The sequence below is a fragment of the Chinchilla lanigera genome, unplaced genomic scaffold, assembly GCF_000276665.1.
Source record: "Chinchilla lanigera isolate Chin_1 unplaced genomic scaffold, ChiLan1.0 scaffold00006, whole genome shotgun sequence".
In the NCBI taxonomy this organism is placed as follows: Eukaryota; Metazoa; Chordata; class Mammalia; order Rodentia; family Chinchillidae; genus Chinchilla; species Chinchilla lanigera.
In genome coordinates, this window is record NW_004955407.1 from 36140325 (window position 1) to 36154646 (window position 14322).

The following is a 14322-nucleotide window of genomic DNA, read 5'->3' on the forward strand; positions in this document are numbered from 1 at the left end:
TTCCCAGAAGATCTGAAAACATCGTATCACAGCAATATATGTGCACCCATGGTTATAGTAGCGCAATTTGTAAATGCTAAACTGTGGAAGCAACGCAAATGTCCATTGAGGAATGGATAAAAAAGTTGTGGCACTTTTATATAATGGAACATTACTCAGTTTTAAAGAAAGATAAACTCGAGGCTTTTACAGGTAAATGGTCACAACTAGAGACTGTACTAACAAGTGAAATAAACCAGACCTCCATGTGTAAGCAACGTATTGCCTCACTAGTGTAAGAACCTGAAAGAGTGAATAAAAATTAGGAGGTATGATAGACATTGCAAAATGAAAGGAAATGCTCAAAAGGAAAAAGCAACTGGGATGAGGGGAAAGACAAAGGCAAGAAGGGGAAAAATATGTATATATGTATACACACAATAGCTAACATAGTTGCACTACTGACTTTTATTGCTCTATTGAAAAGAACAGTTAATGTTTAAGTGTCTGATCAACCATTTTTTGTTTTTTTTTTCCGGTACCGGGATTCCAACTCACCACCTTGGGCTTGCCAGGCAGGCGCTGTGCCGCTGAGCTAAATCCCCAGCCCCTAATCAATCTTACTTGTCTATATTTGTTTATCTGAGTATCCAGTTTGAAGATAACAATATGTACAATATGTAATACAATAACCATTGTTAATTTCTATCACCTAGTCTGAAATTATGCATAGCTTATATTGTTTTTGTGTTATTTTCTAGATATATGCATGTGTTAATATGTTTCTGTTCTTTTATCTTTAAAATAAAAAAATGAAAATTAAAAAAAAAAAAAAAGAAATACCAAGAGCCAGATACGGGTGGCACGCCAGCTCCTGGGAGGCTGAGGCTGGAGGAACGTTGTGAGTTTGAGGTCAGCCGGGGCTACCTAGGGAGCCCCTATCTCAAAAAAAAAAAAAAAAACAAAACAACAACAACAAAAAAAAAAAACAAAAAAAAAGGCAAAGAAAGACAAATTTATAGCAATAGAAAGCAAAACAGTCTTTTATTGCTGGGCAGCAGAATAAAGGCAACTGATATATGTGTATCCACGTTTATAGCAGCACAGTTTGTCATAGCTAGATTTCGGAAACAACCCAAACGCCGAGGAATGGATAAAAACATATGGTCTTTTTATACAATGGAGTGCTACTCAGCCATAAAGAAGCACGCACTGGCAGCTGCTGGGCAGCGGGCCCGGGGCACCCACGGCCGCTCCTTTCCCCGCTGCACTCAGAGCCTCTGCCACCGCGGGCTGCTTACTGCGGGCCACTTCTCCAGCGCTCCACGCCTCACGAAGCCACTGGTTGTGTTCACCCTCGGCGGTCGTGGCGGCAGCAAGGGGACCCAGGGCGCCCGCATCGTGGAGAAATATGGCCACCCGCACCCTTCTGCAGGAGAACGTCTTCGTGATGAAAGGAAGAACCCCGAGTCACAGTGTGGGGAACCCACTGGAAAGCACATTACAGGAGGAAAAACGGTGCCAGTTGAGATCAGTATCTGTTTCGTAAAGAGGGAAACGGATCACACAACAGCTGCGAATGCCCAGCAGAATAAATTCTTTTTTTTTTTTTCTGGTACCAGGAATCAAACTGAGGACGTTGTGCTGACCAGGTAGGTGTTTGTCCCGCTGAGCTATATCCCAGGCCCGTGAATAAACTTTTTTTTTTTAAAGTCTTTTTGAGACAGGGTCTCCCTATGCTGTTCAGGCTAGCTTTGAGCTTACTTTTTAGCCCAGGTTGGCCTTGAACTCACAACGACCCTCCTGCCTCAGCCTCCCGAGTGCTGGAATTACTGGCCTGCTCCACCATGCTTGGCTAAAGACGTCTTCTTTACATAACCCCTAAAAATGGTTATTCCTCCCGTGTAACTGAAGCTGTAGGGCTGGGGATGGAGTTCGGGGCTCAGAGCCAGGTTGGAGTGCGCCAGGCCGAGCTCCACTGCCGCTACAAAACCCCAACGAAAACCAACAACGGCGCTGACCCCGTGCTTGCCTTACGATCGCGAGATGTCACCGTGATTTAAGGACAGCCTCTGGGTGTGCCTACGGATGATTGACGGATGACTGACACGTAGAGCCGCCAACAGACGGGAGCATCCACTCTGAAGGCAGGCTACAGAGGAGTAGGATTATAAATGTGACATAATGAAAACTTAAAGACGAAGGACCCTGGCCTTGCTTAGCGGATCAGGCTGCCGGGAGCTCACTTTGTAGCTCAGGCTGGGCTTGAACTCGCAAGGATCCTCATGCTTCAGCCTCCCAAGGGCTGGGATTACAAGAGTCCGCTAACACACCAAGTATGCTCTGTTCAGCCTTCTAACAGAAGCGCGTATCCGGGAAGGTGTCACTCCATTCTTTCATCGCCATTTTGGATTCTTCACCTGAGAGCCAGAGGACCGCCAACCTTGTAAGTTTGTTTACTTCCTTACATAAATACACCTGTCTGCAGACTTTTCCCCTTTTTGAGATACGGTCTTGCTATACAGAGCTGGTCAAACATAACAGAGAGCATAATATGATTGCATTTATAAGAAATACTAAGAGCCAGATATGCTGGTACACGCCAGCACCGGGTAGGCTGAGGCAGGAGGAACGACGCGAGTTCCAGATCAGACTAGGCTACCTAGGGAGCCACTATCTGGAAAAAAAAAAAAAAAAAAAAAAGCAAGAAAACACAAATTGACAGCAATAGAAAGCAAAAGAGTCGTTCAGTGCTGGGACAGAGAATATGTAACCTGTGAGGTTGTTTCACTTCACATTATGGCCACGAGGTGCATCCATCTTCCAGCACACAAGCTTATCCTTCCTTATGGCACAGTAGCGCTGTACTGCATAGGAGTAAAGACCACACGATCCATTCATCCACCCATGGACATAAGCCCCTTCCAAGATTCAGCTGTTGTGAGCTGTGCTGCTATAAACAGCCGTGTCTCTGCACCCCTGTAACTCCATGTCTTTAATAGAAAGAACCTAGAGACAGGGGCTGGGGATTTAGCTCAGCGGCACAGCCCCTGCCCAGCAAATGCAAGGCCGTGAGTTTGATCCCCTGTACCGGAAAAAAAAAGAAAAAAGAACCTAGAGAAAATTAATATCTCATACAGAGTTATACAAAAGGACATACACAGAGGAAATAAGTTACAATGAACTTGCTGCCCCAGTTCTATTTGGGCAAGAAATTGATTCTGAACTATAGGACTAGTCAACAGGAGTATTCTCTCACAAAAACTACAAGTATATGAAGTATGTTCCTCAGCACCTCTGCTTCAAAGAAACTGCATGGTAAACATCACTGTAGTCACAGGATGGCAGAGAGGCACATGCAGACCTTGTTCACAGGGACTTGAGGGTGTGAATGCCCCTGGGGATCGCTGTGCACTCCGCATCCCAGGTGAGGGTGGTGGAGGAGCCACAGCATGTTTGTGGGGTAACTTTCCTTTTCCAAATCTTTATTATGTGATCCTATGCGATGTGTTTTGAAAATCAGTTATAGTAGTTTTATTTCCTTACCTGACACCTACTGTATTCCCAGCATGCTTCACTGGAATTATAGCAAGTAGACAATTTCAGCAAAGTGAGGAAATTGTGAAGCTTTTCAAAATATTTATATCAAAAGATTTAAGTTTTTCAGTTTTCATAAAAATGCATCTTCAAGGCCTGCGTGTAACTATCCCTATGACAAATGTGAAGTGAGACTAGTAATCATTGAACAGCTGCAGAAAACGCTAATTTTTTCCATGTTAGAGATGAGAAAAGTACTGTACTGATTGCATTTCTACTTGAATTGGGACATTTGTTCTAAAGAGGGGATTTAAGCAATGATTTAACCGTGTTACACATGGTATTGGTCCTTGCCCAGACGTGAGCCTAGTAAACTATGGGATGAGTCTTCCTTGGCCAGAGACGGGCAGGGGAAACTGCTCGGTAAACACAACTTCTGTTCTTCTCTTATACATAACTACGCTAAAAATCAACAGCAAAAGAAATACCAAGAAGAGTCTACCCCAGCACTAAGGGATATTCCTATCGATGAAGTAAACTAAATGTTTTTTCTTGTAGACAAACAACTTTACACTAAAAACTGAGTTGTGTGTAAACATACTAACACCAAGCATTGATTCCTAAATTTCTGACAGAATAATTTTGACCATAATTATACTGTCACTGTTACTAATACCCAGTATGAAGATGTAAAAGAAAATAGAAGCTGATCTTCTCTTAAATGAAGTTCAATTAAATGTAAATGTGTACAAATGTGAGTTATTAATGAATGGGATAAATGAAATGCTGCATTACCCTATAACAGACTGAAAAAAAATCACAGCAGTAAAATCAAGAAGTCCCAAGCCAAGCTGTGTGGCACACACCTGTATGCAGGGCTACTGAGGGGGCTGAGGCAGGAGGACAGTGTTATCGCTTGCGCCTTGATGTCCCCTCAAAGCCTCATGTGGTCATAGGTAGAGCTTTTCAGAGGTGCTGGATCTGGAGTGTGTGATGCTAGGGTTAAGGGTAAGAGTGCTACCTGGAAATTGCCTGGACAAATCTCAGGGACAGAAAGGGGCTTGTGGCTTATTTGCTTTCCCTGCCCTCTGCCCCCCATAAACTGCTTCTCCTCTGCCACGCCACCCGGCCTTAGAGCCAGCTAACTATGGACTGAAACCTCTACAAACTGTGAGTCAAATAAACTTTTCCTCCTTTAAATTTGGGTGTCAGGTATTTTGTCTCAACAACGAAAAAAGTAACTAAACAGGGCCCGGGATAAGGCTCAACACCTGGCTTGGAAGTACAAGGACCTGAGTGTAATTGCCAGTAAAACAACAACAACAACAACAAAAAAAAACCAGTAACTAAAACAGAAAGTTCAAGCGCAGCCTGTGCAACTTCTCAAGACCCTCTCTCAAAAGAAAAAGGGCCGGGTGCGGGTGTGGCAGGCCACTTGTCCAGCACCACCACGCTCTGGATTGAATCCCTAGCACTGAAAAGCAAAAGTCCCTCCAGAGAGGCGTCGTCAGCAAAGGGCAGTGACGAGTTTCCTCTTCTTTCTCCTGAGGAACCTGGAATTCAAACCTTGGATTTCTGACTGAATAATCATGGGGAAAGGCTACATTTAGTGTCCATGAGACACAAACATTTGTGTCCCCCTACTGCGGTACCAGAGCTGATACTTTCAGAGGATGTCGTGGTTACTTTTCTCTCATCGCTGAGACAAAATACCAACGCCCAAAATTAAGGAAGGAAAGGTTTATTTAGTTCACAGTTCGTGGAGGTTTCAGTCCTAATCACCCGGCTCTAAGGCAGGGTGGCGTGGCACAGGGGCAGCAGTTCAAGCAGCACAAGACAGCAAAAGCAGTAAGAACCAGAGGAGAGAGCGACCCTTTCCTCCTCCCTTACACTGGATGCAGGCTACCTGCCCGAGGCTGGGGCTGTCTCGCACATCCTCTCCCTGCCCTCCTCTTGCACAGGATCAGGGTGTTTACAATTACCTTAGCTATGTATGCTTATATATTTTTTCCTTCTTTCTTTTCTTTCCCTCATGCCAGGTATTCTTTCATACAGAGCAGTTTCTTCCCCTTTTGCAATATTTCTTGTACCTTTCAGATTTTATTCACTCTTTCAGCTTCTTACCCTAGGGAGACAATAACGTGTTTAATTATCTCCCTGGTGTAGGAACCTGAAAGAGTAAGTAAAACTCAGAAGGTACACTAGATGATATGAAAGGGAAAGAAACTGCTCAAAGGAAGGAACAACTGGGATGAGGGAAAGAAGAAAAAAGAAAGAAGTACTGCTGACGTCTGAGGGTATATTGCCAGGAACAGATAATGCTTAAAATGTATTATGTTCTGACCAGTTTTGCATGCTTGTATCTGCTAATTGGAGCAACTCATTTGAAGACAACAATATGCAATGGAACAACCCCGGTGAATTGCTACCATCCTGCCCAGTGAAACTCTGCATTATCTCTAATGTTTTATCTAATAGTTATTTTGCTATTCTCTTTAATGGTTGGAACAATCTTCCATTCTTGCATCTGGTAATCTGAGCAATATAGCTGAAGATAACAATATGGAATATAGCAACCATGGTTGATTCCCATCATTTTGTCTTGAAGCCCTGAATCACTCTTAATGTTCTCGCTTTGTTTTATGTTTGTGATGTTGGTATGCTGCTATTATCCTTTTTTTTTTTTTTCCATTTACTACTCTCTTTAAAATAAAAATTTAAAAAGACAATACGGTGTTTACACACTGATTTATTTCACTTGTGAGTATGCTCTCTAGTTGCATCCATTTACCTGTAAAAGCTGCTTTTCCCTCTTTCCTTACGGCTGAGAAATACCCCACTGTTGAAAAGTACATCGTTTTACCCACTCCTCAGCTGATGGGCATTCGGGCTGCTTCCAAGATTCAGCCAGGACAAACTGCGCGGCAGGAACATGCGCGCGCATCCACGGCTGAGGCATGACGCTTTCAGCGCTCCTGGGAAAACACCCACAAGGGCTCCTCCATCCCTCCCCGCCCCTGCACCAGCTCCCCGTGCTACCAGGAGAAAGCCTCTCGAACCGAGCGACTTACCGCGCAGCGGCGCACCCCCGGCAGTTCCGCAGGTCAGGGGTCCGCGGTAGGCGTCAGGATGTCCGCAGCGCTGGACACCTGTGCAGGCGCCTGGAGGGGGCCCTGGCTGCGTCGGGCCGCTGCCGGCGCCATCTGTCGCTGCAGCCCTTTACTCCGGGGTCTGCCACAGTGGTTTCATGGCGTTCCGCTCTTCAGCACCTTTCAAATATCCCTTGGCTTCTCCTCTGTAAGCGCGCTAGTGGTTGGATTTAGGGTCCATCTGGGTAAACCAGGCTCCTTGCCCCAAGCTGAGATTCGTAATGAACTCTCGCGTCCTCAAACACCGCTTTTCCTTACAAACGCCCGGTGTGCGGCATTCAGCAGTGGTGTCGCGGCAAGATATGCAGCCAGGCAAAATCAGTTTTAATACGAGGGCGATGTCTGCAGCTCCCTCAGCAGTCAATTGCGCAGTGCTCAATGGCAGCAGCTCTGCAGCCTGCAGGATTCCAAGTGCTACGGCCGGCCGGGGATTTAGCTCAGTGGCGCAGCCCCTGTCTCAAAAGCACAAGGTCCTGAGTTCGATTTCCAATACCACAAAAAAAAAAAAAAAAAAAAGAAAGAAAGAAAGAAGAGCCAAGCGTGGCCAATCAGCTAATAACCCAACAGGGAAACCAGTCATGTAGCTGGGATATATGCAAAGAAAAAAAGGCATATTTGGGGAAGGGATTGGCTTAGAGCCCTGGTAGCCCACCTAGGCGACTAATGCCTGTCTGGATGTAGTAGAGCAATTAGTCCAAGCGGGGTCTTTAATCATGTGAAAAAAAATTGTTTTTGGTCTTTTTTTTGAGACAGGGTCTTGTTATGCAGTTCAGGCTGCGTGGATCTCACTTTGTAGCTCAGGCTGGTCTTCAACTTTGAAAGACCCTCCTGCGTCAGTCTCCTGAGTGCACGGATTAAGAGCATGCGCCACCATGCCCAGCAAAAGACGCCTTCTTTACCGAACCTCAGCACCCCGAACTATAGTCGCTCTTGGTTTCACATGGACACACCACACCGCTCTCCCCATGGTTTCCGTGGTAGCTCTCCCTGCTTCCAGGTCCCAGGACATCACCTTCTCCCGCAAGCGGACTGGTCCGACTAGAGAAGATCCGCTCCCCAAGAGTGCTTTGACCTCGGCCTGCCTGGGGGTCTCAGATGTGCCTCCGGTTTCCCTAAAAATGGTTATTCTTCCCGTGCAACTGAAACTGTAGGGCCGGGGATAGAGCTCGGGGCGCGGTACAGGCTTGAATAAGGGCCAGTTCTACCTCCGGTACCAAAACCCCACCAAAACCAACAAGCACCTTGATGCTGTGCTTGCCTTAGCATCGCGATATGTCACTGTGATTTGAGACCGGCCTCTGGGTGTGCCTAAGGATGACTGACGGATGACTGACACCTAGAGCCGCCAACAGAAGGGCGCATCGGGGAACCAAGGAATAGGTTTGGAAATTTGACTTAATGAATGCGGAAAGACGAAGGCCCGGTGGCTGCGCTTACCAGTTCAGGGTGCCTGGAACTCACTTTGTAGCTCAGGCTGGGCTCAAACTGGCAAGGATCCTCCCTGCCTCAGCCTCTGAGTGCTGGGGTTACAGGTGTGCGCCAACACGCCGAGCGTCCTCCGTTCAGCCTTCTAACAGAAGCGCGCATCCGGGAAGGTGTGACTCCATCCCTGCATCGCCATTTTGGATTCTTCACCTGGGAGCCAGAGGACCGCCAAGCCCGTAAGTTTGTTTACTTCCTTACATAAATACACCTGTGTGCAGACTTTCCCCCTTCTTGAGATAGGGTCTTGCTAAACAGACCTGGACAAACATAACAGAGAGCATAATATGATTGCATGTATAAGAAATACCGACAGCCAGACATGCTGGTGCACGCCAGCACCGTGGAGGCTGAGGCAGGAAGTACCCCACGAGTTCCAGGTCAGGCTGGGCTACCTAGGGAGCTCCTATATAAAAAAAAAAAGGCCCCAAAGGACAAATTGATAGCAGTAGAAAGCAAAAGAGTCGTTCAGTGCTGGGACACAGAATAAAGGAACTGATATATGTGTACCCTTGTTTATAGCAGCACAGTTTCTCCTAGCTAGATTTTGGAAACAACCCAAATGCCGATCGACCGAGGAATGGATAAAAAGATATGGTCTTTTTATACAATGGAGTGCTACTCAGCCTTAAAGAAGGACGCACTGGCAGCTGCTGGGCAGCGGGCCCGGGGCACCCACGGCCGCTCCTTTCCCCGCTGCAGTCAGAGGCGAGGCATAAGCTGGGTCACACGATGCCGAACTCATTGGTAAGCACATTACAGAACGAAAGGGCGTGCCAGTGGAGACGACCACTGTCAGTTATAAAAGAGGGAAACGGATCACACAACGGCTGCCAGTGCCCAGCAGAAGGAGTACTTTTTTTTTTTTGGTACCGGGAATCAAACTCAGGACTTTGTGCTTGCCAGGCAGGCACTAGTGCCGCTGAGCTATATTCCGGCCCGGAAATAAATTCTTTTTTAAATTTTCTTTTAAAGAGAGTAGTAAAAGAAAGAAAGAAAGAAAAAGAGCGATACCAGCATACCAACATCACAAACATAAACAAAACAAAGCAAGCACATTCAAAGCCCTACAGGGATTCAAAACAAAACGATGGGAATCAACAGTGGTTGTTATATTCCATATTGTTACCTTCAACTACGTTACTCAGATTACCAGATGCAAGAATGGAAGTTTGTTCAAACCATTAAAGAGAATAACAAAATAATTATTAGATACATTAGAGGTAATACAGTTTCACTAGACAAGATGGTAGGAATTCACCAACGGCTGTTCCACTGCATATTGTTGTCTTCAGATGAGTTGCTAGATTATCACCAGCAATAAATTCTTGATGGACGGGTTTCCAAGAAATCAAGACAACCTTCACGGTTGGAACAAGGCCGTGGATGGCACAGCAGGCGGAGCTTTTCTCTGTGTTCCGAGTGTAAGAATGAGACCTGTACTGAGCGATGCTGGAGAAGGGAAACCGTCGCGGTAGAAGGGATGAGAGCCGAGAGCTGGGCCCAGGACAGCCGGACTCACCTTCACTCCGCACGGCCGGCTCCTGACCGAGGTGAAGAACTGGGCAGAGTCCAGAAAATAGATGCATCCGGATGTGGGGAGGAGTGTTGGATGAAGTCCTGAGGATTTCTCACAAGGAGGCTGACTCTGAACCTGAAAGCACCCTTGGAATCATGCTTGAACAATGCTTTGATAGCTGCTGTCCAGCCCCTTTTTAGGGCAGTTTTACTCTTTCAAAATTACATCTCAAGTAATGGCTACAAAATATGTAGTAAGACAAAAAATACAGAGTAACAGAAAATTTTTTTTTTTTCTGTCACAGGAATAGACAATGAACTCAGGTGTAACTCCATACTCATAAGTGACATAAATCAGACTCGCATGTGTAAATATCATATTGTCTCCCTAGTGTGAGAAGGAAGTAAGATCCATAATGTATATATAGCACGTACTGTAAAATGGGAAGAAACTTCAAAAGGGAGGAGAAACTGAGATGGGACAAAGGAGAAAACAAGGAAGGGAAAAGCAAAAAAACAATATATATATATATATATATATATATATATATATATATACACCAGAAGATACTTAAGATAGTTATACTACTAAGTTCTCTTGGCTAATTGAAAAGAAAGGTTTGTGTTAATATTGTTTAGATAATGAAATGCCTATGTCTTGTACTCTGAGCAACTAATTTAAGGATCACAATATGCAATGTATTAACCATTGTTACCCTCATATTAGCTTGTGTTGAAATTTTTCTTTCCTCTTTAAAAAAACAAAGGCCCTGAGTTCAATCCCCAGTACAAACAGTAGAAGGCTGAACTCAGGACCTTGCTCTTGCCAGGCAGGTGCTTGTGCCAGTGAGCTATATCCTCCCATCCCTCATCAGAGGTTCTTCCTAGCACCCGATAGCAGGCCATCTTTCAGTGGTACGATGATGCTTCTCTGCTGGGTTCTGGAGCTCTATGGGCCTTGCTCTTTAGGAGAGCTTGAGACCTTGGCCTATAGCCCTTCCTTGTGAGCAGCTGTGCATGCAGCAGTGAACCCGTGTTGAACTCTGTCCCCTTAACTGACCGACTGACAGACCGATCGACCTTCTTCCCTTTCTTTTTTTTTTTTTCTTCTTTTTGACACAGGAACTGGCTATGCAGTTCAGACTGGCCTTGAGCTCACTTTGTAGCCTAGGCTTGCTTCGAACTCCAGGGATCCTCTTGCCTCAGCCTCCTGAGTGCTGGGATTATAGGCATTTGCCGCCATGCCCGCTGCCTATGATTTTTCTGTGGCCCAGTGTATCTTAGAGATCCAGAGCTTTTGCCTCTGGTGCCTCCGATGCTCCAGAGCACATCCACACTGATATTACTGCTTATTCTTTGCACTGTGTGTCCACCTGTGCTGGGAGAAGACCTCTACGAAAATGAGGGGCCCCACTCCTGGCTGAGAATTTGCCACAATTCCCAGACCTCTGGAGCTTTTACACCCTAATCAGCCAGGCTGCCTACAGACCTAGATTTTGTTTCTCTTCAACCTCTATTTCATTTTATTCTTTATTTTATGGATAAAAAGGTAAAACAAATTTTCATAGCAAAATAATAGGAGAACAACAACAGTTAATACATTGGGTATTGTTATCTTTAAAGTAGTTACTCAGAATACAAGATATTGGCATAAAAATTTTTCCAATTGATACTAACACAAACCTTCCTTTTCAATGAACTAAGAGAAACTCGCAGTATAACGAACTTGCGTTTTCCCCTTTCCCTTCCTTCTTCCCCCGTCGAGTTCCTTTCTCCTTGTGAACAATTTCCTCCCATTTCACAGTATCTGTGGTACAGTTTAGACCTTATTTACTCTTTCAGTTTCTCTCCCAGGGAGATAACGTGATTTTACACATGTAAGTCCGATTTATTTCACTTAGGAGTATGGTCTCAGGAAATGGAAAGATAGCCTTTGCTCATGGATAGGAAGAACCAACATAGTGCAAATGGCCATACTCCCAAAACTGTTATACAGATTTAATGCAATCCTGATCAAAATACCTTTAGCATACCTCGCAGAACTAGAGAAAACATTCCTAAAACTGATTTGGAAACAGAAGAGACCTAGATTAGCAATAGCAATGCTGGAAAACAAAGGCAAGGCAGGAGGCATTCCCATCCCTGGCTTGAAATTATACCACAAAGCCACTGTGATAAGATCAACATGGTACTGGCAAAAAAACAGACCTGAGGGTTAGTGGAACAGATTAGAAGCTGCAGACACAGCTACAAACACACTCAGCCACCTTGTCTCTGACAAAAGGGCCAAACATGTCCACAGAAAAAAAGATAGCCTCTTTAATAAATGGTGCTGGAAAAACTGGCTTTCCACATGGTGATGACTGAAATTAGACCCATGGCTATCACCACGTACTACCTTAAAGTCAAAATGGATGAAAGATATAAATATTAAAACAGAAACATTAAGACAAAGTAGGTAGAAATCTTGGAGACAGGGGTAGGCACATGAACAGAAAACAAGCTGCATGAGAAATACTTCAACTGGGATGTCGTCTTTTATTAAAACTCTTTTGCACATCAGAAGAAATCACCAGCACAGTGAAAAGACAACCCATACAGGGGGAGAAAAGTTTAGCCAAATGTCACTCAGACAAAGGACTTATATCTAGAACATATAAAGAACTGAAAGAAAATCAGACCCTCCCCCAAATTTAAAGATCCCTATTTGAAATGGGTATCTGAGATGAATACACGCTTCTCATGATGAAGTAATACAAATGGGAAATATATGAAAAATATTGAACATCACTGGCCATTTAAGGGATGTCAATTAAAACAACAGTGAGATTCCATCTCACCCTCGAAAGAATGGCTATCATCAAGAAATCAACCAATAACAAATGCTGGCAAGGCTGTGTGAAAAACGGAAACTTTCTCCACCGTGGTGGGAGTGTAGACTGGTGCAACCACTGTGGAAATCAGTGTGGAGAGTCCTCTACAAACTAGGATTAGAGGTCCCGTTTGACCCAGCTATTCCCTTCAGGGTATCTTCCCAGAATTAAAAACATCATACCACAGTGATACATGTGCACTCATGTTTATAGCAGCACAATTTGTAATAGCTACATCTTGGAAACAGTCCAAATGTCCATCAACGAAGGAGTGGATAAAAAAGCACGGTCTTTTTATACAATTCAGTACTATGCTAGCTCTTTATTTTAATGCCCAAAGATCAGTTTATTGATCTTTGCCATGTTGCAATGCACCTGTCAGTATACACAAGCAGCAAGTTCTTTAACAGTATCAGCATTAGGCAACATGAGAGGAAGCAGTTTTATCGAGCCCAACCAATTATTTCTGAGTGTTCAATTTTATTTTCCATGTGTTCAGAATCATCTAAATATGGATACCCTCACTATCTTCTCTTTGCTCCCTCCACCTCTTTTTTTTGAATCAGTGTCTATGTAGTTTAGTCTTGTCTTGAACTCCATATGTAGCCTAGGCTGGCCTCAAACTCATGCTGATCCTCCTGCCTCAGCCTCTCAAGTGCTGGGATTACAGGCGTGCGCCATCATGTTCAGCTTTCTTTCTGTCATACTGGGGATTGAACCCGGGGCACTGTGAATGTTAGGCCTATGCCCTACCACAGAGTCACATGTCCAATCCTCATTAAGTTTTTAAATATTTTGAGACTTGCTGAGTCGCCAGGCTGGCCTTGAATTTGTAATCTTTCTGCCTCAGCCTCTAGAGTAGCTGGGAGGATAGGCATGCATCATCAGACCTGACTTGGATAGGTTTTTTTGTGTGTTCGTTGTGACCAATTTGTGTCTTTTTTTCCTTTTCTCATTCATTCAGTTTTTAAAAACAGCAGTATTAAAATACAATTCATACGTTCTATAATTTACCATCTAAAGTGTACAATTTAATGGTTTTTAATATATTCACAGATATCACTGCAGTTAACTGTCCAATTCATGAGATCCAAAATGAAACCATATCTTTTAGCTGTCACCCCTGTTCTGCCCGACGCCCCAGCCCTAAGCAGCCATGAGTGTACTGTAGGTCTCTGTGGGTGCCCCTGCTTCTGCCCTTCGTGTGAATGGAACTGTATACTATGGAGCCTTTTGTGACTAATGCTTTCACAGGCATAGCATATGGTTTCTTTTGTTGTTGTTGTTTTTTCTCCAGTACTAGGAATTGAACTCACAACCTTGCACTTGCCAGGCAGGCAGGCGCTGTGCCCCTGAGCTAAATCCCCAGCCCCTCGTATGGTTCTTATAAGGTGTAGCATGTATCATCAGTCCTTCCTTCCTGTGTCTGCCCAGGCTTGATGTATGATCAAACACAAGGGTGAATATCTACATTGTGAGTTCAAGGCCAGTCAGAACTGCAGAGTGAGACCCGTCTCAAAAAGACAAAAAAAAAACCCAAACAGAACAAAACAAAATAGTAGTAATGCAGATTTAACCCGAGTCTTTTGCGCTGAGCTGCATCCCCAAATATTTTTAAACAATTTTTTTCTTTTCTTTTTTTGAGGCAGCATCTTGATAAGTTGCCCAGGCTGGGTGAAACTTGTGGTCCTCCTGCCTCAGCCTCCCAGAGTGTTGAGGCTACAAGTGTATTCCACCTTGTCTGGCTGGCTAATGTGTAAAGAACAGCGTGCTCAACTATCTAT

At 44.5% G+C, this 14322-nt stretch overlaps 1 pseudogene; it reads left to right on the plus strand.

Annotated features, from left to right (window-relative positions):
• Positions 1–9771, plus strand: part of LOC102018802 — a 13582-nt pseudogene extending 3811 nt beyond the window's left edge.
• Positions 9772–14322: the final 4551 nt, after the last annotated feature.